At 35.9% G+C, this 27,654-nt stretch overlaps 1 protein-coding gene across 1 annotated transcript in view; it reads left to right on the top strand.

Annotated features, from left to right (window-relative positions):
- Positions 1–27,654, top strand: part of MED26 (mediator complex subunit 26) — a 112,361-nt gene that overhangs the window by 77,394 nt on the left and 7,313 nt on the right. The window lies entirely within an intron of this gene.

Here is a 27,654-nt window from a genome sequence, read left to right as displayed (position 1 = left end):
TAAAAGATGCTTATTTTGAAAATTGGAATAACAGAAGGCAGGATAAGACATCAATAGCATTAGACCTGGAGTCAGGAATATGTGTGTGCAATTGGATGGCTGACCCATTCTCCACTAGAGGGCTAGGCTAGAAGTTGGCCTGGATGTTTTTGGGGGGAGAGCCGTTCCCTGGGTTCTTGTGTTTGTCTTTCTGTTGGTATTGGTTGACAGGTTTTGCTTTTGGTGGTGAAGAATGTGGGCCCTTTCTCCATAGTGATTTCTCTGCTCAATGACATCTGTGGAGACTGGGCTGGTGGTTTGAGGGGCAATTCTGTTTCTAAGGCTCTTAGATTTAGTCCTGGGCCAGGGTTTGAGGGGAGATGCTCATTCTTGTTTTCTCCCTCTGAGTGCCCTGCTGCTTCATTAGTGCTTACTTGCTTAATTCTTGTTGAACTGACTTATCTATAAAGTGGAGATGGAATATTTGTACTACATGCCTTATAGTACTTCTATAAGGAAAGCACTTGCTTTGAAAGCACAGGAACATGAGATCTTTGTCTTTCTTTCTTTCTTTCTTTCTTTCTTTTTTTTTTTTTTTTTTTAAAACCCTTACCTTCCATCTTGGAGTCAATACTGTGTATTGGCTCCAAGGAAGAAGAGTGGTTAAGGGTAGGCAATGGGGATCAAGTGACTTGCCCAGGGTTACACAGCTGGGAAGTGTCTGAGGCCAGATTTGAACCTAGGACCTCCCATCTCTAGGGCTGGCTCTCAATCCACTGAGCTACCCAGCTGCCCCTGATCTTTGTCTTTCTTATTTAGTTATGTCATTTACTTATTGCATTTATGCAATACTATATGTTTAGACAAAGTATGACAGTTATTTAGGTAGGTAGGTGACCTAGTTGATAAGAGTGCCAGATCTGGAGTTGGACTTCAGACGTTTACCTGCTCTTTAAGCATGGGCAAGTCCTTAATCTCTGTTTACCTTAGTTTCCTCATCTATAAAATGGGGATAATAATATCTCCTTCCCAGGGATTTTGTGAGAATCATATGAGATAATAATTATAAAGCACTTTAGCACAGGGCCTGGTGCTTAAGTGCTTTTTAACAACAAATGGGATTCCAGCTTCAGTGCTATAGTATCAGTTTGGTTTTTTTTAAAGGTAGAGGCCACTGATTTAAACCTGCATGTAACCGTTTAAAAGTACACAGTACTATTAGATAAATTACTATATAGCATCTAGTGGAAAATGTGACAGTACTGTGTGTTCTCATTTCCAACTGTAGTAGTTTGACCTTTCTACTTTGTGTATTCTTTCTTGAGTGCTTGGCTACTCTATATTCATAGAAATGTCAGAATCACAGTATCCTGAAATAAGTCTTACAGGTGAAAAAAATGAAATTCCACACTGATTGGTAAGGTTGCATACCAAGTAGGGCAACAGGGACTCACTTTGGTTCTTCTCATTTGTTTGCAATGTTTAGTAAAAATAACACTCAGTCCAATTCAATAAATATTAAACATCTGTTATATGCAAAGCACTGTGCTTAGTGCCACAGACACTAAGCTTATAAAATGGCCCTTGCCCATAATGAGCTTTCATAAATAACTAAATCATAAAGTAATATATAATGACTTCAAGAAGTAAGAGAGTATGGGTACGTAAGGAATTGAGAAGGGCACCGTGGTCCAGTTAAAAAGAGTACTAGATTTGGAATCAGGATTTTAAGATTGTGTGGTGAAGTGACTAAAGGACCCTGAAAGGGGGGGGAGGGGGCAGCTGGGTGGTTCAGTGAATGGAGAGCCAGGCCTAGAGATGGGAGGTCCTAGGTTCAAATCTGGCCTCAGACACTTCCCAGCTGTGTGACCTTGGGCAAGTTACTTAATTCCCATTGCCTAGCCCTTAGTGCCCTTCTGCCTTGGAGCCAATACACAGTATTGATTCCAAGATGGGAGGTAAGGGTTTAAAAAAAATTATAAATCTAAATTGCCTTGAATTTAAAATATTTAAGTATACACAGTCTATCTTGTAAATTTGTCCTGTCTTTCCATTTACATCACAAATTAATAATAATTATGACATTTTTTAAAACTCTTGGGGGGGGGGCAGCTGGGTAGCTCAGTGGAGTGAGAGTCAGGCCTAGAGACAGGAGGTCCTAGGTTCAAACCCGGCCTCAGCCACTTCCCAGCTGTGTGACCCTGGGCAAGTCACTTGACCCCCATTGCCCACCCTTACCAATCTTCCACCTATGAGACAATACACTGAAGTACAAGGGTTTAAAAAAAAAAAAACATTAAAAAAAAAACTCTTGGGGAAGGACAGAGTCAACATGGAAGAGTGAAAAAAGCAAGCAGTGAATTCAGCAAGCTGTCTACAAACTCCTCCAAACCAATCTAGAAAATGCATGAGACAGAATCCTGACAGAAATCATGAAAAACCCACAGTGAATCCTTTATCCAGTCCAGCTCACCACAGGGAGATGGATAGGGAGATGATCACTGGGGAATAGTCCAAGACTCCAAGAAAAAACTGCCCCAGGAAACCAGGTTTCAGACCTTGTATACCAGGCTACCTTTAGACATATACCAGTGACCTGCCACCCCTACATCTATACCAGGGCATTGAGAGGAGAACAGATGAAAACTGGCATCTGTGTTGCCATTGCCCAGTTCCAGGGACGCATTTGTCCCCTGTGGGGAGATCCTGAATGATAGATTAGAACCAAAAAGGGCAATGTGGAAATAGAACTCACCAGTCTCTTTCTGAAAGAAAACTGCAAATGAATATTACTACCAAGAACATTACAGTCACAATTCAGAACTGCAAGCAGCTAGAAACAAGAATTCAAGTACCAAATAATCAAAGTGAGGCAGCAGCTGCTACAATAAAAGGGAGATTTTGGAATAAAACATTTTAGAAGGCAAGGGATATGAACTAACAGTCAAGCATAACTTATCCAGCAAAACTGAGTAAAATGCTGCAGAGGAAAAAATGGACCTTAAATGAAGCAGAGTGATACCAAATGTTCCTAATGAAAAGACCAATAGCTGAAGAGATACTTTGAAATTCAAACACAGAAATGACAAGAAATATAAAAAGTTATACATGGCAGAACAATGATAAATGTAAGCAAGTTTAAATTACTTTCATACAAATATGGGAAGATGATAGATGCGTTCCCTCTGACCCCTATCATCATCAGATATCCTATCGGGAGTCTAATTAGATAAGGCCTGAAAATGGTTCTGTTCAGTCCTGATGATTTTAAAAGGAGGAGAGTGGCTGACACATTAACCTCATTCACATTTGAATTGGTCAAAAGAGAAAAGAATATGCACACACATATACAACTTTAGATCACAAATACTTTTCACTCAAAAGGGAAATGGGAGATGGTCCTTTTGAATGGGCAAAGAATGAGAATTTCTGGACAAACTGGGAGAATGGATGCATAAGTTACATTATATGAATGTGATAAAATCGTAATGACTAATCAGGATTCCAGAGAACCTATAATGAAACAAGCTACCTACCTCAGTATAGTAGTAAAGGACTCAAAAGGCAGAATGAAACAAATTTTTTTTGGTCATGGCCAATGTGGAAGTGTAATTTGATTACACGTGTTCATAATGGGTTTTGTTTTTCTTGAGAGGAGAAAGGAGGAGAAGGCAGATCCTGGTTGACTTAAAAATAAATTTTTTAATTAAAAAATGTATTTGGGCATGTATTATTTTATATGATCATGACATTTCTTTCAGTCAGAAAGGGCATTTTGAAGAGGAGAAAACCAAGTGTAGACGAGACCAAAGTATGGGAAAAAACAGATAAAACAGACAATTCAGATTATGTAAAATGGTTTTTCAGTAAGCAAAATCAATGCAGTTAGAAGAGACCTGGCTAAGAGAAATTCAGTATTACTGTGCAACAAGATATGATGAGTGAATGAGAAATTCAGAGAAAAATGAAAAAATATATGAAATAATACAGTAAAATAAACAGAACCAGGCTATCTATCTGTCTATCTATCTGTCTGTCATCTATCTATCTATCTATCTATCTATCTATCTATCTATCTATCTATCTATCTATCTATCTATAAATTACAGTAGAATAAATGAAAAAACGATTAAAAGGAAAACAATAATTATGACAAATCTTGGTTCTGAATAGATGACCCCTCCTCATTGATAGAGAGGTGAGGGAAGTACAGGTGCAAAGTATTGCATAAATCATATAACAGTCACTGTTTGTTTATTGTGCTTAACCAATGAGTTTGGGTTTTGAATTGGTTAGGAGGGATGTTATATGAGAGAGCTCAATAGAGCAAAGGACAAGTAGGATTATCCCTACCCGGCAGTAAATCTAGGAATAACTACTATCTAAAAGCTAAAGAAATCGATAGTATGGGGGCAGCTGGATGGCTCAGTGGATAGAGAGTCATGCCTAGAGACAGGAGGTCCTAGGTTCAAATCCGGCCTCAGACAACTTCCCAGCTGTGTGACCCTGGTCAAGTCACTTGACCCCATTGCCCACCCTTACCACTCTTCTGCCTTGGAACCAATATACAGAAGTAAAGGGTTAAAAAAAAAAGAAATCGATAAAAACTATTTTAAAATTAATCGCAGGAAAAGTAGCAGGGATAGCAGGTAATCCAGTGTAGCTGGAATAACAAATGCCCAGGGAAATAACATGAGAGGTGGAAAAGTGTATCAGATTGTAAACCTAGGAAAGACACAACTCCCAATTTCATGGCCGTTACCTCTCTTTTGCCTTAGACAAATACTTAGTATCTCATCCATAGGAGAAAAAAAAGGGGGCACCAAGAGAGGAGGTTCAAAGAAGCAGAGACTTTAGAGCTTAGGAAAGGTAACTTGTCCAGAATGAAGCAATTTTTCTTATCCCAACTTCAGGGCCCTTTATTTAAAAAAAGTTTTTTTTTAAACCCTTACCTTCTATCTTGGAATCAATACTGAGCTACCCAGCCGCCCCATAGATTTATAATTGATTAATTGCCTTTGCACTACTCCCCAAACCATTGTTATGCCTGATAGGTGATTGTGCATAAAGCACTAGGTAAACCGTAAAGTGTTTTTATAAATATGAATTATTTTCTTTTCTATGGATGAACTAATATTGTTCTAGAATGGATGGGGTTTGTACTATTTTTCTTTCTTGGTAAATGCATACATGTAAGTATGGGTATATGAGCTGTGGATTAAAGTATTATATAAATTGGAGTATTACTCCTAAAGAGTTTGTATTTTAATATTCTAAGTTCTTTTTTTAAATATACCAAGAAAACTAAGTTCTCAAACTCTTAAACTTTTTGCAAGAATCAAAGATTAATTCCCATTATCTATTATTTTACAGCTATTGAATAATGCTCTGTGACTTCTGAACTTAAACACTCTTTCTTAACACCCCAAAAGACTACTCTACCCATAGAGATGTTACCAGATAGTCTATCAAAATCAGATTTATATACTTTGCAGTTGAATGTGGTCTCCACTAGCTCTGTGTACTCAATTAAAACAAGACCTGGAACAGCTGCCTGTGGCTCAGTTCATGAGCAAAATTCATACTTGAAGAAAGTAGAGAAAGCCATCAGACCATATCTAAATAACATCCCTTAGGAATATGAAGTGGAAGTGGTAAATTGATTGAAGGTTTTTAATCTGGTAGGTAGAGTGCAACTGAATAACTGAGCAACGATAATAAGCTAAGCATGATAGAATTGTTCCCTTATTATGATTTCAGAGCAGTTGCTCCACCAGGGGTTGTTCCTGCTGTTTATAGATGTACTTAAGTGAATTTTCTAGAGTCAGTCACAGCCACAATCTGAACCCAGTTCCAGTGGATAGAAAAATAGGCCCTGGAGACAGGAGCTGGTTTCAGACACTTCCTAGCTGTATGACCCTGGGCAAGCCACTTAATTGCAATTGCCTAGCTCTTACCGTTCTTTTGCCTTAGGATCTATATTCTAAGACAGAAGGAAGAATTTTAAAAAGAAAGAAATGTCAGGAGGGAAACTCAAAATGAGTAAGGAATTAGTAAGACATACCTGACTGTGGTCTTGAATTCAAGGCATTAGGCTCATATTAACTTTATCTTCAGTTATTTAAAAAAAAAAAAACCTGGTGATTTTTATCTGAAAGGTCTTGGACAATGGAAAAGATAATGCAAAATTAGAAAAGGGTAACTATCTTGATTTTTCTAAAAGGAAGAGACTATGTTATCTCAGTTCATTTCTTTTGATGATGGGGAAAATTCTAGAATGTGTTAAAAAAGTTAGTTGGTGACCATTTAGAAAGGGAATCACTGATCACAAAGAGCAGTATGGCTTCATCAAGAACAAGTCATACCAGACTAATCCTATTTCCTTTTGACAGGTTTATACCACTGATAGATCAGGGGAAATCTGTAAGTATAGTTTAGCTGAATTTTATTTGACTGGATGACATCTGGAGTGTCTTCTAGTTTTTAAGTCTGAACCTATGCCAGCTTCCCATGCAATTTGTGTGGAAAAGGTAAAAGAAATGTGAAAATTAGATGACAGTAAAATTAGGTTTGGAATTTGTTTAGTTATGATTGTTTCCAAGGTATCTGCAAAGGAAATACCCGTTGGAATTTACAGGTCAGGAAGCTGTTTTGCCTTACATTGCTAAAGGTTTTTATTAATTACTTGGATAGATGGCATATATAGATATCATGCTTATCCAGTTTGAAGGTGAGAGAAAGCTGGGAGGAATGCCTGCTTATGCCCTTTTTTGACAATCTGGAAAATAGATTGCCTAGAACGTTGTGCTAAATATGATTTGAAATTTCATAGGGGTAAATGCAAACTCTTACAATTTGTTTCAAAATTAGAAAGAATTCTGCAGGTTTTAGATGGACTTGAAGAGAAATTTAAACCAATAGGAAGCCAAGATGATCTTAGGCTACATCAAAAAAGGGCTTAGCTTAAAGGAACACAAGGAGGTTGTAGTCCTACTATACTACTATGCTTTTCAGATTATTTTCTTCACCTGTGAATGCCACATTTGTTGGAAAGAGTAATAAAGCTGGAACAAGTTAACTACAATGATGGAAGGATCTGAGTTCATGTCATGTAAAGAATGGGTCAAGTTAACCTGGGATGTTTCCTTTTCAAACTAGGTTACCTTCCCCACTCCAGTTTAAAAACAACAAAAAAACACCCTAACAAATAAAACTGGGGGCGGACCCCATGTTTTCTTCTTTGGAAAAGTCCCATACTAGAAATTAACCTTGAATGAAGGACTCCTGTTTTGCTGTTGAATTCTTGGGTCTCATAATTGAATATAAAAAATGTTTGGGGATTACCAGAAGTTTGGGTTGTGTATGAGATAAATCTTTTCACATGTATTTGATATAACTGGTTAATTCATTTTAAGGTCTTGATTATTCAAAAGTGTCAGGGGAGTCATCTGTTTTCCCTTTAGTTCCTTATTTTAGGCATGTTCCCCAAATTCCCCTAAACTGTTGCTTTCTCAAGTACCTCAACGTTGCTCAAGGCTATACAGAAAGAAATAGACCTAAGACCATGCAGCTTTGGAGAAACAGCTCCTTTGACAAACTAGATTTTAGGTGTGACCATGGATTTTATGCTTTGATATGGTATTTACTAGTATAGTATTTTTCATATTATATGTATTTGATAAAAAGTCCCTACTAAAACGACTCTTCTTAGGCACTGAGCATACAAACATAGAAATTAAATAATCTTTGGCCTACTGGTGTTTGTATTTCTTGGCTTACTGTATGCAAAATAGTTCGACACATGTAAAAGGGAATTCTTAGTTCTCTTTGAGTTCACACTTGTGAAAAGGGAATCCTGTGTTCTCTTTGCCTAGTTGGAGTTAACACTTTGGTTGGCAATAGCTTTAAATCAACACAAGCTTGAACTAGGTGGGAGAAGCTTGAAAACCACTTAGTGAATTCACACCCTACCTAGTGTTAGGTGAGAAGCCAGCAAGATACTTGGAGAGTTCCACTCTTTTTTCTAACTCAGTCAGAAACTTGTTCACACCCTCAGAAAGTGTGAACCCTTTTGATGAGTATTCACCTCTCCAGAAGATTCCAACTGGTTCCCACAAACACTGCCTCCTGGGAAGTGCTAGACAATTTGGAAGCTGTGATTGGCCCCTGTGAAGAGGGAAGGAGACAAGAAGTCACCATAAAAGCAAGCAAAAAGTGGAGTCTAGTGGAAAGTGAACTCCAAGAAGAGTCACTCCAAGAAGGAAGTTGGCTTCAAGAATAAGGTCAGCTCAAAGGAGAAATTCAGCCTCAGGTGTCACCTTCAGCTCCAGTCATTGTCTTGACCTGCCTCTTGGAGGGAACTTGGGTGTGTGGGTATCTGGTTTTCCCTTCCGGTCTTCTGGAGATAGTTTAATTCTGATTGAAGGTTAACAAGTACTGGCTGAGCCAAGTACTGGAACAATATTTAGATAGGTTAATGTCTTCTCTACCCTTTTGTATTTCTCTTCTTTCACTCTTTCCACCTTTTTTATAAATAAAAGATTTATAATTTTCATATATGTAGTCAAACTATTAATTTTGACACACATGCAGGACAGCTGCCTTGAAACTAATATTCAGCATTTATTCCAAGTCAGAAGATAAGAGTTTATGTATTTTACATTGTTATTAAAATTAATTTGGGGGTTTATTACCAGATTTATAAGCATTTATTGAGAGCTCAGCTTTTCTAAAAACTTAAGGTAAGATCAGGTCCCAGATTCACTTTGCCTCCATGCTGTGAGCCTATAAATAGATAAGTTTGTGCCTGTATGGCAGAGTGAATGAGAGACAGAGACACTGACCTATGTTCCACCACTAGGGTACTTATCATCAAAGTTCCCTAAATAACTTACTTCTCAGAATAGGTGGTAGGTAGGTCATCCTGGGTTCTTGAAAGTTTTGCTTACGGAATACAAATTATACCTTCTACGAAAATGGATGGACATTGAAATATGTTTATTGACTATACAGTGGGGTCTTGTTTTCTAGAAACTCAACATATGCAAATATGTGATTGGCAATAAAAAAAATACATGAGATAAAAATTTTAGTTAGGCATTAAATCTACACCATTTCCCCTAAAAGTCTTACAGTAATTCCCCCAATCAAACCCATTCTCCCTCTGAGAAGCATTAGTATAAGTCAATACATTATTTTGTGCCAAGCATTAGCTCCACATGTCTTTGTTCTCCTTTGTAACTAGTTGTGTCTGTGTCAGGAGCAGTGCTTTTCTTTATTTCATTAACACCATTTAGTAGTTAATAATCCCAAAATATCAAAGTAGTGATGTTAGTAGCTCTGATAAGCATAAGAAAAGTTGTAAAGTAGCTAGGTGTGTTCATATAAGAAATGCTAAATAATGGTGCTCTACATGATTTTCATTTGTGCAAAGGTCTTGGAATGTAATGGTCCTGTAAAAGAAGGTCCTTCTGTATATGTCTATTCATAAGGACCACCTTGACTAAAATTCAGAGACCATTTGGAGGGTACTTGTTACCAGAATCTGAATCATAGAACTTCAGATTTGGAAGTTGTCTTTATGGTAGCCTGTAGTCTGATTTATATCTAAACAAGAATCTCCTTTGTTGCATGTTTGGCCTGGGTAGGCTTAGTTTCCCTTTCACTTATGGAAGAATCAGTACCTACTTCCCATTTTACTTTTGGAACTTTTAAGAAATAGCACGAAGTTTAATTGATAGCTTCGTTTTTATATTACCAAATTTCCCAAGAAACTCTTCCCTTTAAAAGAGTCATTTAAAAGAGCCAAGTACATAAAAAAAGAGGGGAAAAGGAAAAGGGGGAAAAATCAGTAAAACAAATAAATACATAAAAAATGTCATTATACAAAGTGCACCACACTCATGAAAGTCCCTGCCTTTTAAAAGAAGGGGGGGGGCAGAAAATGGTGGTCTCCTCATGTCTTAGAGGTCCAGAACTGTTTTTCAGAAGTTTGGAGCATTCGTGGTTTTTTTTTTAATGGTTATTTTTTCTACTATAGTCATTGTGTATATTGTTTAGTTGGCTCTGCTTACTTCACTTTTCATCATTTCATGTAATTCTTTCCATGCTTCTATGTTTTATTTTTGTAATTTCTTATAGCACAGAAATAATCTATTAAATTCATGTGTCACCATTTGTTTAATAATCATCCAAACCAAGAATACATTCTATTTCATTTCTAATTCTTTTTGACCACAAAAAGTGTTATAAATATTTTGGTGTATGTGGAACCTTTTATCAGTAACATTGGATATAAGTATATCAGTAGAATTTCTAGATCAAAAGATATAGCAATTTTAGCCCAATTGCTTTCTAGAATGGCTATACTAAGTCACTCATTTAGCTCTGTTAACATTGTATTAGGGTGTAGTGTACTGTTGGTGGAATTGTGAACTGGCCCAAACATGTCCAAAGGACTATAAAACTGCATTTCCTTTGATCCAGCACAATACTACCACTAAGTCTTTAATCCAAGAGGTCAAAGAAAAAGGAAAATGACCTGTATGTGCAAAAATATTTAGAGTAGTTCTTTTTGGGGATGGGAAAATTTTAGAAATTGAGAGTTTGCCTATCACTTGGGGAATGGCTGAACAGGTTGTGGTGTAATTATGATGGAGTATTATTATGCTATAAGAAACGACAAGGGAATTGGTTTCAGAAAAACTTGGCCAAATTTTGTAAACTGTTGCAAAAAGAAATGAGCAGACACAGAAGAACTTTTTATATAATAACAGCAGTATTGTAATGATGATCAACTGTGAAAGAATTAGTTACTCTAGTCAAGATAATGAGTAGCTAATTCTTTCACAGTTGATCACCAAGACAATTCTAAAGGACTCATGATGAAAAATGCTATCCACCTCTAGAGAGAACCAATAAATTTAAGTACAGATTGAAGTATTTATTTTTCAATTCATTTTCCTTTTCTCTTTTTTGTAACATGGCTAACATGAAAATATGTCTTGCTTGTATAATTGATATATTGTTTGCCTTCTCAGTGCGTAGGGATGGGTTTGAGGAAGAAAGAGAAGTTGGAACTTGATATAAAAAATGAGTGCTAGAAATAAATTTATTACAGAGATAAAAAAAAAGGTAAATGGACCTATGTGTACAAAAAAATTAATAGCAACTCTTTGTAATGGGTAAAGAACTGGAAATTGAGGGGGTATCGGGTCCATTGGGGAATTGCTGAACAAGTTATGATGCATAATTGTAATGGACTACTGTTGTGCATTAAGAAATGACAAAGACCACCTATGAGACAATACACGGAAGTACAAGGGTTTAAAAAAAAAAAAAAAGAAATGACAAAGAGGATGATTTCAGGAAAACCTGGAAAGACCTACCTCAACTGATACAAAGTGAAGGGAGAAGAACCAGGAGAACATTGTACACAGTAACGACAATATTGCATAATAGTCAACTGTGAATGATTTCACTATTCACTTTCTTTTTCTTTTTTCTTTTTTTTTATACTAATATTCTTCCACAACATGTCTAGTATGGAAAAACATTCTACATGTTCCACACATGTACAGCCTAGATGAAATTGCTTACAATATCAAGAAAGAGGAGAGAAAAGGGAGGGAGAGAATGGGAACTCAAAATTATAGAAAACAAATTAATATATTGTTATTATGTAATTTAAAAATAAACTGAAACAAATAAAATTTTAAATTAAGAAAAAACCACTGTTATTAGTGATCCTGTCTTTCCATAAAGTCTCTAATATTGACTGTTCCCATCTTTTATCTTTTTTAAAAAATCATTTTGCTGGGAATGAGTTGAATTCTTGAAGTTTATATTTTCTTTTATTGATGATTTGGAGCATTCTTTCATTGGCTGCCTGTTGTTTTAATAACCTTTACTTTCTGTCTTAGAATTAATAATTTTGTATTAGTTATAAGGCAGAAAAGTAGTTATGGGGTAGACAGTGGGGGTTAAGTGACTTGGCCAGGGTCACAGAGCTATTAAGTATCTAAGGTTAGATTTGAACCTAGAACCTTTCTCCAGGCCTAGCTCATTATCTACTGAGCCACCTAGGAGCCCCCATTTGCTGTTAATATCATGCAGTTTTTCTTTGGAGAACTCTTTCTGCATATTTTTACTCATTATCTATCTATCTATCTATCTATCTATCTATCTATCTATCTATCTATCTATCTATCTATCTAATCATGCCAGATCCTTAATGAGAGATTTGATAGATTCTCTCCCCCCCCATTCAACCATTTCTTTGTTTCCTAAATACAGTAATTTTGTTTTACAAGTGTTTCAGTTTCATGTAATAAAGTATTCCTTAATTGACTAAGGATTTATCACATCTATGAAAGTTATCAGACAAAACAAAAACATTTACAGTAAAAACTAATAAGAAAATACATTATGCTAAAAGGAACCATAGCTGACAAACCATTATCCGTATTAAACTTTCAGCTTCATATGATATAGCATACATTCTAAAAGGGAAAGGATAATATTCAAGGAGAACTGGAAATTAGTAGTGGGTAAGGGAAGGATGATACCTCTATAGAGAGGATAGGGGATAGTATTGTGTTAAAAGTAGAGCTAATATGAGAATTTATGTTAGCCAAACCTTGATCCCCTCTCTAAAATGGGGGCCATAGGAAGAATTCACCCATGGAAGAAGGAAACCTGTTTGGTTTTTTGACATTTCAGAGTATTAAGACTAAAAGGGTAAATGGAAGTTCTAGGATCAGGCAGTCTTACATACTGTGTTAGAAATTCTAATTTTGAGACAGCTGCTGAAACATGATCAGAGAGTCTAAAAAGTCAGTGAAAAAATAATATCTCTTAAATATATGCAGGCCCCAACTGAAATCACTCCTACTGGGAACTGTTCTGAATCTTAATTCTAGTACCTTCTCTCCAGTAATTATTTTCTAGTTATTCTGCACATAGCTTGTTTATATACATACTTCTTTTGCTTTTTGTCTCTCTCATTTGATTGTGAGTTCCTTGAGGGCAGAGGGACCGACTATCTTCCTTTTCTTTGTGTTCCCAGTGCTTAACACTGGGCTTGGCACATAGTAGGCATTTAATAATTGCTTATTAACTAATAAAGATGAAAACTTTTATTTTTAAACTCATAACTTTTGTATTAGAATCTATACTGAGTATCAGTCCCAAGGCAGAAGAGAGAGGTAAGGGCTAGGCAATAGTTGTTATGTGATTTCCCCAGACTTATACATTGAGGAAGTGTCTCAGGTCATATTTGAACCCCAGATCTCCTGTCTTCAGGCCCAGCTCTAGCCACTTGAGCCACCTAGCTGCCCCTTATTTATTTTAAAAAACAATTATTACCAGTACTACACACATTTTTCTTAAAAATTGGGAAAGCATCCTGCCAGATTATGTTTATGAGATAAATATTGTTCTAATTACTATATTAGAGGATAAACTATAGGCCAGTATTGTTAATTATTATCAATTTAAACTTTTCAGATAAATTCTGTCAAACCAGTATTTTAACCAAGAAATCATCATTAACAAGATTAATTTTTACAAGGCATGTAGGCAATGACTCAATATAAGCAATCATTTGTAGCAAAACCAAAACTAGAACCACATAATTGTTGTGGTAGAATAGAAAAAAGCCTCGGATAAAATATAACACTCATCTATGCTTTTTTTTTTTTTTAAGCTCTACAAAGAATGGGCATAGAGGCACTTTAGTAGCATAAAAATCTGTCTAAAAACAAAAGCAAATATCATAAACAGGATACATTAGTCTCTCAACATAAAATAGTTATAGATACCCACTCTCCCCAGTATTATTTGATAATAGTCTGGAAATATTAGCATTAGTAATAATAGGAAAAAATTAAAGGTTAAAGATAACTCTAGAGGAGATGAAATTTGCGTTCAATTTTATGTTGTACTTTTTTGCCAAGGCCAGTCTATTTCCCAGACTTATTTATTTCTACTCTGTTCAGGTGGCCCATAGTACATTCCAATGACAAAATTACTTCAGTTTCTTCCTGTCTCTGCTTGGGTTTCTTCACATAAGTAGACCTTTTAAATATACTATTTATCTCTGTTTTTGAATAATAAATATTTGTCTGGACACATTGTCATGTCACAATGATAACTATGAAGGCAACTTTGCCCATTTTCCCATTATATCCATTTTAATTTAGTATCTTTTAAAAATTAAATTTACAAGACACAGAAAATACATCCTTAATAGTCTTCATTAAATATATCCTATCTCAGGCCAGGAATCTGTTAACTTCCTGTTTATTGGCCTGTGATTTAAAAAACAAAACAAAACACCAAATCGCCTTCTCAGACACCATCTTTTTAGGCTGTTTACTTAACAAAATAGCATTTGTATATCCTTTGTCTTCAATGGAACACAATGAGGAAAACACAGTGTATACCTTTGGGGATTGTTTCTTGCCTAAAACTAAATAATGATTGGCAATTAAAGTTGAAATTTTATAGTATCCTAGAAGGGTAATTAATATCTTTAAAACCCGTTGCAAATAGATCAGGTGTATAAAGAAGGGGAAATTTTATCACTATCATGTGAGCTTGGAAGGTAAGGGTTTAGTGAGAGAATGAAAATAAGTAAGCTAAAAGAATTTGGTATTTGTAAGGAATTTGGAATCAATGTGATAAATCAGAATAGTGCAAGCAAAACTAACTTTTAAGTACTGAATTGAGAGGAGAGGAAAATATATAGGACTTTCCTGACTTCCTTTAAGTTCCAACTAAAATCCTATCTTTTACAAAATGCCTTTTCTAACCCCTCTTAATTCCATTGCAACTCCACTATTAATTATTTCCTGTTTAGTTTATTGCTTGCATTGCATTTCTTTGTTGTATATGGACCCTCCCTTCCCTTATCAGACTGTTAAATTCCTTGAGGGAAAGGTCTAAGTCTTTCCTCTTTTTGTGTCCCCTATTAGTACAGTATGGGGCACATAGTTAGTGCTTAATACATATTTATTGAATAGTTTAATGAAGGAAGACACAAATGTGTGGATTTAAATTGCCCAAGGAAAAGAAAGAATGAAACAAAGGATGTATATGAGAAACCTCCTAGGTATGAGAGCTTAGAACAAAATTTCATTCTAAAAAATAGGAATTTAACATACTTTATATATAGCAGTGATCAAAATTGATAATAGCAGAAAGACAAATAGGGAAATTACCTTTTGTTTAAGGACATCATAGACAGTTGAAAAAAACACAATCATATGCATAATGTACACTAAGTAGCATAACATAGAATATATATATATATATATAGTTAGCTGAGTTGTTTAAAATACTGTTATCTGATAGTAATGTAGTAGTTATTGGAAATTTGAGTTATTATTTGATAGCTGGAGAGATCTAATAGGAAAAAATTTATTTTAAGGAAATTTGAGCAAAAAATACAGAACTAAGTAGAATAATGAATTGTTCAAAAACAAAGCACAAAAGGAAATAATGAAACCAAATATCAAAACTTAGTAAAATAGGCAAAGCAGTTGAAAGGAGAATTTTGTCTTTGAAAACTTGTACAGTGTAAGCAAAACTAACTTATAGTGTAAGCAAAACAGAAGAGGATTGATGATAAGCATATTATTTTTTAAAATAGGAAATTAACTCTATATAAAAAAGAAATTAAGAAAATTATAGTAAAAAGCTTTAAAAGATATGTCTAAATAAAATAAATCCATAATCCAGTGAATGACCAATTTATTCAAACAAGGGAAGTCCATTGAACAAAGGAGGAATCAAAAAGATGATCAGAAACAGATACAAATTATGTGCCAGCATAACTGAGAAATTAGAGAAAGCTAATTATAAAAATCTGATATTTCCAAAATGATAAAAACAAAACAAAAAAACACTTTTAAGTACACAGTGGATAGATTGCTAGGCCTGAGGATAATATGAAAATGAACCTAATTCCCATGCTTGTTGTGAGGATCAAATGAAATTGTTATATTTATAATTATAAATTGATATAGGATAAAAGAGATAGAATACCCCCAAACCACCCCTTTGTAGAGGTGATTAAGTACACTAATGTTGCCCCATAGCACATTGTTTTCATACTTTTTCAATTTATTGATTAAAAAAAAACCATACTTTATTTTAAAAAAAATTTTTTAACCCTTAACTTCTGTGTATTGGCCCATAGGTGGATGAGTGGTAAGGGTGGGCAATGGGGGTCAAGTGACTTGCCCAGGGTCACACAGGTTGGGAAGTGTCTGAGGCCGGATTTGAACCTAGGACCTCCCGTTTCTAGGCCTGATTCTCAATCCACTGAGCTACCCAGCTGCCCCCCATACTTTTTTTAAAGTTTAATTAAGAATATTTTCCCATAGTTGACATGAATCATGTTCTTTCCCTCCCCTCCTCCCACGAGCAAAACCACTGGGTTTTACATGTGTCGTTGATCAAGACCTATTTCCATATTATTAGTATTCACACTAGGGTGATCCTTTAGAGTCTACATCCCCAATCATATCCCCATGGAACCATGTGATCAAGGAAATGGTTTTTCTTCTGTGTTTCTATTCCCACAGTTTTTCTTTGGGTTTGAATAGCATTCTTTCTCATTAAGTCCCTCAGAATTGTCCTGGATCATTGCATTGCTGCTAGTAGAGAAGTCCATTACATTCGATTGTGCCACAGTGTTCCGTCTCAGTGTGCAACCTTCTTTCTTAGTATCAATTCCAAGACAAGAATAGCAAGGACCAGGTAATCAGGGTTAAGTGACTTGCTCAGGATCACATAGCTAGGTCAATGTATTGATCTGTTGTGCTGATTTTATTTTCCCTTCTAAGAAATACTGTTTCTTAATATGGAATGGCTGTCTAGGAAAGGGGATGGGAGGGATATTTGGGGTAAAAACTATGTTGATGTAATGAACAGAACATTTCAAGAAAAGCTTAATTTTTAAAAATACTTTGGAAGAGCAGCATATCTTTAGTCTGGTAAAAGAATACTTAAAAGGGGACATAATAGCTCTTTTCTAGCATTTTAAGAGCTTTATGTAAAAGAGGATTTAAGTTTGTTTTGCTTAGACCCCAAAGATCAGTCTAGGAAGCTAATTAAACAATGTCAAATTTAAGCATGATTGAAGGAAAATATTTGTAATATTCTGTGATCCAAAAGGAGAATTAGTTGCCTGGACAGTTAATGTTTTTCCTGATCACAGTCTCCAGCAAAACCTAGATAATCTTTTATTCTGTGTATTGTAGAAAGGATTATTTTTCTTTTATGGGTTGAACCACATTGTTTCAGCACTAAAACTCTTTTTTTCTGATCCTCACTGGGAATGCTTCTCTCTCTGTAGATGGTTAAAACCTCACAAATGTTTCTTTTGTCTCTTAAGTCCATCATCTTTTTATCTTATCTAGGAACCAGCTAGTCAAAGCCCCTCCTTAAAATGATGCAGAAATTGAGGCATAGAAGTGTAGACATTACCAATCTCCAGCTCTTTATAGAAGTTATATTACCAATATCAGTCAACAATAATATTCAGTGTTCTGGAGAATATTACAATACAATGTCAAAGAAATAAGACATTTAGAATGGGGCTGCTTATAGGTGTTTATAAACTATATTCTGAATAAATTACCAAAGAATACTTAAGTGTTTTATCTTTGATCACATATCATTCTCCATTGATGCATATCATAACTCAACTCTCCATATCTTCTCATCACTGGGCAGTTCTTATTCTCTTCTTGAAGAGATCCTTCAGCTATCTCATGGGCAATATGCAAATGTCAGTCAATAATCATTTATTAAGCACTTTGCCAAAGTATTGTCTCATGCTCTGAGGATACAGTCAGTTAACCAGTATTGATCAGTGTTCCAGGCCTTGTGCCAAGAAGTAGGATACAAAGAAAGGTTTTTTAAAAATTCCTGCTTTCAAGGATCTTAATCTTATGTGGAAGATAACATAAATAGCTTTGTACAAGTAAGATATATATAGGATAAAGTGAACATAATTAGTGCAGAGAAGGTACTGGTGTTAAGGGATAATAAAGGGAGAAAAGCAAAAACAGTCTCAATCCTCAAGCATGACAGCCATACAAGAGCTCGCTCTATCTATCTATCTATCTATCTATCTATCTATCTATCTATCTATCTATCTATCTATCTATCTATCTATCTATCTATCTATCTATCATCTATCTATCTCTATCAGAATTGTTGGATGTAGTCCCAGAAGGGAAGGTATTAGCAACTGGACAGACCAGGAAAGGATTCTTTGGAGTACTGAATTTGAGCTGAGTCTTTTAGGAACAGAGAAACTAAGAAGCAGAGATGATGAAGGGAGAATATACCATGTGAGTGGGACAGTTCATACAACAGCCTAAGTACAGAAGCTAACTATTCTATATGACTATATCAAGTCATTAGATAAAGTGACTGACTCATAGACTATAGAGGTAGAGGTGAGTCTTTGGACTTATATCCTTTCTACATCCACTATGTGACTCTCTTTTGACGTTTAGTTCATCAACCAGTTTGATTTTATGGAGATTGTGTTTCCAAGATTCTTAAATGTTCAGTATTATTTAGATAATACAGTGATCCCTTACCTATCATAGGAGTTATATTCCATAGACCCTGGTGATAGGCGAAAATCTGTGAAGCAGTGGCATTATATTTATTTTATTATTTATATATATATATATATGCATATATATATATATTTTAAGGCTTTTTAAACCTTTCCCACACTCTATTATAAACACTTAATATGCTTTTAAACACTTTCTATACTCTTAAACCTACGTAATTTTAACAACATATAAAATTCTATATGGGTGCTCACCAATGAAGTATACTATACCACAACTTGAATGATGCTCATGAATTTTGTAGTTGTAAAATGCTACTGATGGCGATGAACATGACAGTGAGATAAATGTACTGCACAGCCAAGAAGAGCATTACAGCTCTTCTGAAGGCACTGCATCATCAGGTGGGTACAGGAGAGCAAATAGACTGATGCTATAGTCACTGAGCCAATCAGAACACAGCACTCTGGTCAATCACCTTTCATTCCATCAGCCAATAGTGCGCCACGTATAATCTCATGTTGGCAAACTTGCACATGTGGTAGTGGCATGCTGCATTTCCATTGTATACAGCAGTGATTACCAGACTGGGCGCCACTTCCCCCTGCTGGGTGCTACAGAGATCCAGGGGGGTGGTGAGGGCCACAGATGCATTTGGGGGTGGTGAATAACTGTAAGGGGGCAGTGATAGTATGTGACAGGGAGCACTAAGTAATATTTTTTCTGGAAAGGGGGCGGTAGGCCAAAAAAGTTTGGGAACCACTGGTATACAGTGTGGTATTTACCCACAAAATTCCATGATATAGCGAAAACTCCACAATACAGAATTAGATTTTTTTTTTTTTTTTTTAGTGAAGCTGCAATAAGTGAACCACCATATAGCGAGGGAAGACTATATTGTTAAGCACACATTTTTATATGGGGGGGCACTATAGAACCATTAGAAAACCTATAGTTTCTCATATGCAATCCATCCCATGCTCTCTGGTTTCAGGCTTTATTCATTCTCCATCTTGTAATATTTGTTCCAGTTAAATATACTGAATATACTATCCAAGTGGACTGGCTGTCTCAACTCATGTCATTATCTGGATCATAAGTCTTCTTTCTTGCATAGATTTTTAGTACTATCTCTTTCTATTATTCATGGATCTCATTAAAAAGCCTTGCAGTGTTTTGGGCCTTGATACAATATCATCTGCAAATAGGAACAGCTGGAAGCGTGATATCACTTTCTACAGAGAATCCTTCTTCAGTTAGAGTTTACTCCTTAGACATGCTCCATTCAGGAGCCAATTCCTTGATTGAACATGCATCTCCTAATTTAGTTTTTGTTTGATGTTTATTGGATGATCATTTAATAGAATTGTTTAAAGGAATCTTTTATTTTGACCTGATTGAGAGAATCTCCTTGCTGGAGATGTTCCTTTAAGATGTTATTTTGCTACATTGAACTTAATGCTTTTGGGGGTGGGGTTGTTAATAAACAACAAAAAATAAAATGGAGGAATTTTGTATCCTTTGTCCTTTTCAATCCTCTGATTATACTATTCTGTAGAGAAATACCTTTGAAAATTTGCCTGTTCCCTTATCATTCTGAAAGATTATTTCATAAAGAGAAATTATGTATTACATGTATAGAACATAGTCAGATTCAGACTTTGAAAGGAGACACATGGGTTAATAATTCAGTTTAATTTGACACTTATTAATAACTTGCTAGGAATGAGGTGTTATATTAGGTTCTAGGAAACATAAAAATAAAGTGAAACATAGTCCCTGCCCGGAATAGATTTACATTCTACAGCATTTATACAAAGAAAATTTGATTGCACTAACCACTAAGGGAATGAAAAGAGGCTTCCCTAGGAGTTCCAACTTGAGCAGAGCCCTGAAAGAAGTTAAGAATTCTGAGAGGTAGAAGTGGTGAAGAAAGAGTATGATAAGCATATAGGACAGGCTGTGCAAAGACTTGAAAAACAGAAAAACAAATAGGTGAGTTGGGCTGGAATATAAAGGATGAAAAGGAATAACATGAAATTGGTCTGCAGAGCTAAAATTGTTAATAATCATTTGGAAATTATTAATGTCCTTGGTTTTTCTATTCTAATATCTTTCCTTATCCCAATATTTTCATATCTAATAGGAATAATAATAACATTATTATTATAGCTAGCAGTTATTTAGCATTTTAGGTTTGGTATACACTTTACAAATATTGTCTCATTTGATCCTCACAACAACCCTCTGAGATGTAGTTAATATTATCTGCATTTTACAGATGAGGAAACTGAGGCAGATAGTGGTTAAGTGAATTGTCTGGGGACACAGAGTTTTTAAAAATCCTGTCTGCGGCAGGATTTAATCTCCAGCGCTGTCAGTGTTTATTTGTTCTATTTCACCTATGCTTGAGTTTGTCTTCCTAAGTGTCATCCAAATTTAGATATTTTAGGAAAAGGCTCTTTTGTTTCTATTCATTTTAACTGTGTTCCATTTCTGTATTAGAGGATGCACATGCCTTCTAATTTAACTTATCCTTTGGCTGTTGGATTTCTCTAGAGTGGCGCGCGCGTGCGAGAGAGAGAGAGAGAGAGAGAGAGAGAGAGAGAGAGAGAGAGTGTGTGTGTGTGTGTGTGTGTGTGTGTGTTGGAGAGGAAATACACAATGAATAGGAGAGATGATTATCTTGTCCAGAAGGAACTTAGTGAATATAGGGAACTTTAAAAAAAAATCATAGACATGGGAATTAATAATTATGGGCAGAATATAAATTAGAGCTGAAACCAAAAAAGGTCAGTGAAAGCTATGTAGTCAGGAAGAAGAGAGATCCACAAGGATCAGGATCATCTTATCTGAATGTATCTACCTGGGGAGCATTTAGATCTAGGGTTTTTTTGTTTGTTTTGTTTTTTAAATAAAACCCCCTTGCCTTCTGTCTTGAACCCCTTACCTTCTGTCTTGGAATCAACACTGTGTATTGGTTCCAAGACCAAAGAGTAGTAAGAGTTTAGGCAATGGGAGTTAAGTGATTTGCTCAAGCCAGGAAGTGTCTGAGGTCAAATTTGAACCCAGAACCTCCCATATCTAGGCTTGGTTCTCAATCCACTGAGCCCCCTAGATCAAGGGTTTTTAACTTGGAATCAAGTCGAGCCCTCAGTAGATAGATTTTAGAGAGTCTGTCAGATAAGAAATAGATCTATTTTTTTTAAGTCTAATTGATCAACTTGTACCTCTTTGTAATTTATGCATAAAATTGTTAATCTGAGATAGAATCTATAGGCTTTACTAGACTACCAAGGGGGTCTCTGATACCCAAAGAACAAAAGAACCCTTGGCTTAGCTTGTTTTTAGGGATAGCAATATTCATTTTGGTTCATTGAAGTCCTTAGAGAATGTTTAGTTAAGATTTTCTAATAGACACATTAACATAAGACCTAGAGCTCCCTTTTTAAAATTATTTTAAGAACTTCTTTGAGTATCTTGAATTTATCACTATGCTGGTTTTTTTTTTTTTTATGAACTTTAAATTGCAGAATCACCATAAGAACTTGAAGGAACCGTTATATATCTTCCAAACCAAATCTTATATTTTACTGATAAGGAAACTAGCCCAGAGAAATGTTTACAAATAAACTTAGATTTAATTCCTTTCATTCCTAATATCCCTGTTTCCTCATCTGTCCTATACTGTTGAATGAAATTGGTTTTAGGACGAGCAAAATCAAGACTAAATAATTATGTGGCAATAATTTTTTTTGAAAATGATTAAAAAACTAACTCTAGATAGAAAACTTATTTCACCTTGAGGCGGCTATGTGGCAGAATAGAGAGAGCACTGGGCCTATAGTCAGGAAGACCTAAGCTAAAATTTTGTTTCAGTCACTTCTTAATTGTGTAACCTTGGGCAAGTCACTTAACTTCTAGATGCCTTAGTTTCCTCAGCTGTAAAATGGAGATCATAATAGCATTTACTTCTCAGGGTTGCTATGAGTTTCAAATAATATTTTTAAAGAGCTTAGGACAATGCCTGGCACATAATAGGTACTTAATAAATGCTTGTTCCATTCCATTCTTTGCTTTCTGATGAATTTAAGGTAAAGATCAGCACAGCTTAAGAGAGCAGTACCAAATATATCATGTCACCCTAGACCAGAAGATGTTTTCAAAGAGGTGTTCCCATAACACACTTAATAGCTCCTAGTTCTAGATGCTTTCAATTCTTGCTCTCTGGAATTCCATGCTTTGCATTTTAAGAACTCTTCTAACTCACATTTTTTGCTCTCCGTTAAATGGCATTTATTGCAGCTTGGAAGGATGGTGATACCACAGGATTTCTTTTGCTATTTCTGTGACAGATCATATATTTGCTACTGTTGGTGAGGAATGATATAAGAATATTGCCTCTCCTTTACAAATTTACCATTTTATCATCTGTAGAATTTCAGAGCTGGAAGGGATCTCAGAGTGAATTCAATAAACAACAATGCATAAGTCAGAGTATAAAAAGATAGAAAACATTTCCTGACTTCGAGAATATGTTCTACAGAGTGGATATAACTTGTTCACAATTAAGTATGCCTACTTTGAGGAGGAGAAAACATGCAAAAAACTTGGGGCAGGAAAAAGAGCAAAAAGGGTTTTGATAACAAGCATAGCACCTGATAAACCTTGAAACAATCGAGGGTCTTAAAGAGGTAGATGAAGGTAAGTAGTTCAGTGCATTTCAGGCATAACTGACAGACTTCTACAAAGGCACAGAATTTGAAAATATAATGTAGAGTTAAGTGAAGAGCTAATGGACTGGTAGTTAAAAGATTGACGGGAGTATATGTATAAATCTTAAAAATAAATTGGAGTCTTTATTTAAGAGGATTTTGTATTTTATCCTAGAGGCAATGGAGAGGCTGGGAAATCAAATTGGATGCTATTGCTTGCAATAAGCCAGGTGAGAGGTGATGAGACCTGAAGTAAGGATCATAACTTTAAGAGTTGGAAAGGCCTGTTACATTAATTTTGGACATGGAAGTTTAAATGTCTGCTTTTTTGAGTAAATCATAAATTAAAAATAGTTTTAAAAGCTGACTTGCTTATCTGTGCTTCCTACTGATCTGTTCATTTCTGTCCATGGGGAGGAAAAATTGGGGAGAAATAATAGCCACATTTTCTTTTTCCTTCTCCTCTCCTCTTTGCTTCTCCCTGTTGATTTTGGCAAAAATATCATTAATGGCCTCCACCACCACCACCCCACCCCCCAAGAAAGAAACATAAAACCCTTATGCCATATATGAATAGTCAAGTAAAACCAATCCTTAACATTGGCTTTGTCTGAAAAATAAATATCTCATTCTATAGTTGAATTTGCTATTTCTATAACAGGAACTGGTAGCATGTTTAATCAGATAGTCTTTGGAATCATGGTTGATTGTTGTTTTGATCAATTCTTATATCGTTTAGAATTGCCTTTATCTACAATGCTGTTACTGTATATCATTTGTTCTCTAGGTTGTTCTTGCTTTATTCTGTATCAGTGTTCATACAGGTCTTATGTTTCAGACATCTCTTTCATCATTTCTTGTGGTTCTGTAACATTACATTACATTCATATACTACACCATTCTCCAGTTGATGGGCACACTCTAAATTTGTTGTTCTTTGGCAGGACAAGAGCTATTACAAATTTGTGTGTCTGTTTGTATATAACTTCTCTCCCCCGCCCCCTTCTTTGATTCCTCTGGGGTATAAACCTATGTGGCATCCTTAGGTTAAAGGATATATATAGTTCAGTGACTTTATGGTTGTAGTTTCCAGTTGTGCTTCATTATGGCTGGATCATTTCACAGTTCCACCAATAGTAAATGAGTAGAGCACGGGGGAGAATATAGAGGGCTTGTGAGATGAAGATTTGGGGAAGGACAATTCACAGAAGAATGTGTTTTCTCAAGTTGGCGACATGGTGAAACAATTTCTAATGGTAGTGCAGACAGACACAATATGGTAGTGTTTTAAAAAAGAATGGCTTGTAGCTTATACATTTTATGTAATTTAGACAGTATTCTACAGGCTCACAAAAAAATGTCACTTTTGTTAGGAAGTGGTGTAGTCAGCAAGCATTAACCCTTACTGTGTATTAGGCCACTTCGGAATAAACTCTGTCCCTGCCTTCAAGACTCACATTCTAGGAGGGTTGGCAATATATAAGTAACTAGCCATATTAAGAGTAAATAATCTCAAAGGGAGAAAACATAGGGGTCATAAGAAAAGTCTTTTGCAAGAAGGTGGTATTTGAACTGAGTCTTCAAACCAGGAAAACTAAGAGGCACAGGCGAGCCAATAAAAAGTATATAGAGATTGGAAATGGAGTTTTGTATGTGAGGAACTGCAAGGAAGCCAGTGTCACTGTATCATAAAATCTGTGGGGAGTGAATCCAAGTGTAGGAAGACGCAAAAGTTAGTAAGAGCACAGATTATGAAGAGCTTTAAATCCCAAATAGGGTTCTTTATATTTGATCCTAGAAATAACGAACCACTGAAGTCTGTTGAGTAGAATGATTGCATGGTCAGACCAAAACTTTCAGGAAAATTGCTTTGAAAGGTAGAAGGTAATAAGAATTTGACCTAGAGTAGTGCCAATGTGCATGAAGAGGAAGGGAGGGAGGGAGGGAGGGAGAATATATAAAAGAGCCATGAAGGGTAAAAGTAACATGATTTAGTAGGAGTTTGGATTTGTAAGGTGAGAGTGAGGGATTGTATGATTCCAAGGTCATAGACCTGAGTGATTAGGAGGCTAGTATACCCTTAACAGTAATAAGAAAGTTAGACAGAGTAGAGGGTTTGAATTAATGAAAAGGCATTTAAGTACTAACTTTGTGTTAAGCATTGTGCTCAGGTCTGGGCATACAAAGAAGGGAAAGTACATCTTATATTCTAATGGGGGAAAGACAATATTCAAAGAGGTGCATTTTGCTTTGGAAAGGGAAAGGTGGCAGAGTTGATATGAACATAGCTTATGATTCTATAACTGGGGAATGGAAAAAGATAAATGAGGCTCAGATTTAAAGATAAGTTTTTAACAGAAAAATTTCACGATCTAGAGCTTTATTTCTAGTTGGTCAGAATTCATTTATTAACTGCCAACTATGTGCTGTTGTACTGTGCTAATAAGCCCTGGGAATGCAAAAAGAGGCAAAAATATAATCCCTGTCCTTAAAGAACTCAAAATATAATAGGGAAGACAACAGGCAAAAAAGCTGATATATAGACTATATAGGAGAGGCCTGGCACAGTAGTTAGCCAGGCCTGGAGAAGGGAAGTCCTGAATTCAAATTTAGATGCACACACTTTCTAGCAGTGTCACCCTAGGCAAGTCATTTAACCCTAACTGCCTAGCCCTTGCTGCTTTTCTGCCATGGAACTAATACTCAATATTGATTCTAAGACAGAAGATAAGGGTGTAAGAGAGGGAGAGGTAAGGACTCCAGAATGGAGAAGGTTTTAGAGAAAGCTTCCTATAGAAGATAGGATTTTAGTTGGAACTTACAAGGAAGTCAGGGAAGGCAGTTCAGCAACTAAAAGAGCATTAGTAACTTTAGAGAGAGCATTTTTTGATGGAAATGTTGAGATTAGAAGTAGGAAGTGGGACATACCTTCTGGAACTCTCCATTGTTAAATCCCCTTCATCCTGGATCTTTTCATTTTGGGTCATCTCTCCCACTGCCCACTTCACTCCATTTATCTATCAGCTTCAGATCCTTGTCAAGGTTATCTACCTATCTCTGTCTCCCCTCCCTTTCTCAGGCTTTTCCCTTCCTTCCTCTTTTCCCCCTAGTAAAGAGCAAAGAAGAGAGTGAAAGAAGAGAAAGTGAAGGTTTTGATTGTAGACAGCTCTTTCAAGGAGTTTAGCCATAAAGGGCAGAAGAAATAATAGTGGGAATAGAAGGATCAAGGGAGGCTTTTTTGAGAATGGGTGAGATACAGGCCTGTTTATAGGTAGTAGGAAACTAGTTAACAGGGAAAGACTAAAAATTTGCAGGATGGGGATGACGGGGGCTAGTCTGTTGGGAAGATGGGATGGAATGAAATTGCTCATGCAGATTAGAGAGATAAGGAGGGGTAATAGAGAAAGAAGATGGTGTAAGAAAGCACCAGAATGATAAATGAGGGGGAGCTAACGGGCAGCAAATAACTTCAAAATTTTCTGTAAAATATTAGGCAAGATTCCTTGGAAAGGGTGAGCCATGGGATGTTTGAAGAGGGATGAAAAAGGTTTAGAAGAGCCCTGTAGAGATTTATGTCAAACACCATATTCCACAGGAGCCCTTCACCTGCTCATGCCTTTCTCTCTTAAGGTTACCTTTTATCTACTCTTGTGTCTTGTGTTGCTTCCCTTTTATTTCATCCATCTATCTATCTATCTATCTATCTATCTATCTATCTATCTATCTATCNTATTTCATCCATCTATCTATCTATCTATCTATCTATCTATCTATCTATCTATCTATCTATCTAATTTTAAACCCTTAACTTCTGTGTATTGACTTCTAGGTGGAAGAGTGGTAAGGGTGGGCAATGTGGGTCAAGTGACTTGCCCAGGGTCACACAGCTAGGAAGTGTCTGAGGCCAGATTTGAACCTAGGACCTCCCGTCTCTAGGCCTGACTCAATCCACTGAGCTACCCAGATGCCCCCTTGCTTCCCTTTTAAACTGTGAATTTCTTAAGGGCAAGGACTGCTAATGCTTTTTTCTTTACATTACTGGCATTTAGCACAGTGGCTGACACATGGCAACTGCTTGATAAATACTTGTTGATTGATAGCTATAGCTCAGTTTTAGGTGATAATGAGAATAAGTGTATAACTTTCTCTTTATGAGTGGTTAAGTGAGAGTGTCAGTCTCTGTCTGTCTCTCTCTACACTAGTAAATAAAGACTGGTAGGTATCTAATAAGGATTTGGAGCAGGTAATATTTAGATAGATGGAGTGGATTTTAAAGGAAGAGTACATTAACTTGATAGAAAGAATTAAAAGATCCAAGATAAATGGGGTTTAACAAGAAACCAAGAGGTCCTGAGGTT

This window comes from Gracilinanus agilis, chromosome 1, assembly GCF_016433145.1.
Source record: "Gracilinanus agilis isolate LMUSP501 chromosome 1, AgileGrace, whole genome shotgun sequence".
In the NCBI taxonomy this organism is placed as follows: domain Eukaryota; kingdom Metazoa; phylum Chordata; class Mammalia; order Didelphimorphia; family Didelphidae; genus Gracilinanus; species Gracilinanus agilis.
Note: the sequence above shows the minus strand (reverse complement) of the source record. Positions and strands in the feature narration are given on the sequence as shown.